At 47.3% G+C, this 2,936-nt stretch overlaps 1 protein-coding gene across 4 annotated transcripts in view; it reads right to left on the bottom strand.

Annotated features, from left to right (window-relative positions):
* KATNAL2 (katanin catalytic subunit A1 like 2) overlaps positions 1 to 2,936 on the bottom strand; it is a 152,879-nt gene that overhangs the window by 35,366 nt on the left and 114,577 nt on the right. The window lies entirely within an intron of this gene.

Here is a 2,936-nt window from a genome sequence, read left to right as displayed (position 1 = left end):
CTGCGCGTCCGGAGCCCGCGCTCCGCAGCGGGAGAGGCCACAACAGTGAGAGGCCCGCGTACCGCCAAAAAAAAAAAAAAAAAAAAAGTTGAATGGTGTTTTTTAAGTTATAAAGTACTGCATTGAAGGGTGCATTAGGCTGTAGTTTTAATACTGAGTTCAACTGTGAAATCCATCAGAAGTACCAAGTGGGGTACAGGACAGAAGAAGCAAAATAAAGTGTCCTTTAGCCCAAGTGAATTTGCTTTAACAGATGTTGAAAACTAGATTAGCTACTGTATTATTCCCAGCACGGGTGACTTCTTTTTCTCTTCGTTAGCCAGAGATGAGTAATTTAAATTTAGAACCCGATTTTAATTTAAAATAATATTTCCATTAATAACCTATTCATTGCAGATACCTATTATACTGTGTAACAGTTGTTTTGGAAATTTTATGTAAAATTAAAACTATCAGTATTTTACAGATGTTTTAATTAGACATTGTTATTAACAGGAACAGTGCAGAAACTAAAATCAAGCCTTTAATGTCTTATAGACCATGCATTTTTGAGGTTAGTATCCACCCGGGTCCTATTAACTGTACATTTGCAAGATTTCATTATTTTTGCCTCTGACACTATGGGAAAAATCTTTCAGAAGCTATTGGGACAGATTCAAGCTTTTATGTACTTGGTTACTACGGCTGTAAAATGAAATCTCGTCTTGCAGCGTGGATTCTTCTTCTCATGTTAAACCCACCAAAATGAAGGGGACTAAATAGGTAATGATTTTCCTAGCGCATTTGCGTACTGTGATGATCCTGGGCCTTTGCAATTGTTTTACTGGGCTCTTGGGCACTGGATTATTAGCTTGTAATTGTCCATTATCATGGTGCTCACCTTATTGAAGCACACAGCAGTGTTAATGAGCTTTGGGTTTTGATGCTTGTTTAGAGATCAGCTTGGTCTTGGATGGGAGGGAGCAAAGCTAAATAAATGGCCGCTCCCTGTCCTTCTGGCCGTTTGCTGAACACTTTTGTTTTTGCCGATGCCCCAACTTAGTCCTTACGATCCTAGAGTGCAAAAGACAGATGTGCTAGGGCACCACCCCAGATCAGGAGGAGCGCAGTGAGTGGGGGCACAGAGCAGGGAGCCTGGCCAGCACTTCCCTTCGGTGACCTTGGGCGACTCCCCTAGCCACTCCTGCCTCCTTTCCCTCGTCTGTAAAGTGGAGATACCCACAGTGCCCACCTCGTAGGCTTGTTGTGAGGGTTAAATGCACAACCCGTGTATCAAGGACTTTAAATAGAATCGGACGAATGTTAAGTGTTGCCTGTTTGCGATGATGACACAGATGTAGCAGGAGTATCTGCGTTTAACAATCTGGAAAAGGTTGGTAGAATTCACCTCTACAGTCAGTTCAGTGGGGAGAGTCTTCCTGAGAATTTAAAAGAGAGAGACATTCTACATTCTACATTTAAATTCCTTCAAGCCGGAGCCACACAAAAAAGCCCAGCGTGCAGGCAAGAGGGGCGCTGCTGGGCATGTTCACCAGTGGCCTGTTCCCCGGCACCTGGGTCACTGATTCCTTGGCCCAGGCGTTATCAAGGGTTTGCTAGCTGCTGTGTGTGAAGTGCCTGCTAGGAAATAAACGTTTAAGAGAAGGATTTTGCCTGGAGGGCCCTTACTAGGTGAGGAGCTAAGGAGAATACCCAAGGCAGTGTGCAGACTGTGTCTCCCTCTGTGATGTGGTCCTGACCGCAGGATCGAGTGAAGTGTTCCCTCCTTCGTGCCATGGAGCAGTTGTTAGATTATACTTAGGTCTTCGAACGTCTCTTCTCCCCACCAGACAGGACTCATCTGTGCTACAACACAGATGGGCACTCAGGCCATCACCAGACAACTCAAAATTAGCTGTAAATATTATAGGAATTGAATGCTAGAGGGTATAGCTGTGGGTAGGGAGGAGAAAATGTTTCATTTTAGACTTGCTGCCCATAGGGGAGGCCCATTAGGCACTTAAATAATGGCTCTGATGCTCCGGAGACAGGTTAGCCCAAAAGCCAAGCAGTAGACATCACTGATGGCTGAGTGGCAGGAGGGGGTAACCCTGCTGCGTGTAACGAGCCAGCCAAGAGGAACGGCTGCTCTACTTTCCCCCATTCTCGCTTGGCCCTCTAGGCCATTAAAGTCTTAGTTGGCTATTTTATTTACTTAATAAACATTATATAGGACTTTCTAACTGACCTGTCCACGGTGTGAAGTTTGTGAGGATAAATAGAAATCTTGGTTTAGGTCGAGGTTACTGTAAACATTCCCAGCTCAGCTGGTTGGTTTGCCTTGGGCTTCATGGAGGAGATTTAATAACCAAAGTACGTAAAGGACTTTATTTTCCAGCCATTACATTTCAGGGGCTGTCTTGTGGTACTGACCCCACGGATAGTGTTTGTGCCAGCTTTACTATAATCCTGTCCTGGCCCCAGTAAAGGGACCAAGTGACATCTTAGGACTTGAAAGGGCATTAGAGAATGCCCATTGTCAGGAGGCGGTTATTGGGCATCTGCTGTGAGCTGGGCGTGGAGGAGGGCGAAGGGCCAGTCTGGTGGGGACACAAGGTTGTTGCACCCACTTCACTCTCACACGTCCAGAATCAGCTAGTTCTGCAGTGGCTCTACCTACCCACCACTCTACCCTTGTCGGAGCGGATTGTAATGCCTGGAAAGGAGAAGGGGGCTGGCCCACCTCCCTAGTGATGGTTCCATCAAACACCTGCGGTTGTGGGTATCAAAAACTGCCCTGGGGGCTTCCCTGGTGGCGCAGTGGTTGGGAGTCCACCTGCCGATGCAGGGGACACGGATTCGTGCCCCGGTCCGGGAGGATCCCACATGCCGCGGAGCGGCTGGGCCCGTGAGCCATGGCCGCTGCGCCTGCGCGTCCGGAGCCTGTGCTCCGCAAC

The sequence above is a fragment of the Physeter macrocephalus genome, chromosome 19 (assembly GCF_002837175.3).
Source record: "Physeter macrocephalus isolate SW-GA chromosome 19, ASM283717v5, whole genome shotgun sequence".
In the NCBI taxonomy this organism is placed as follows: domain Eukaryota; kingdom Metazoa; phylum Chordata; class Mammalia; order Artiodactyla; family Physeteridae; genus Physeter; species Physeter macrocephalus.
This window is presented reverse-complemented; position numbering and strand designations above follow the sequence as displayed.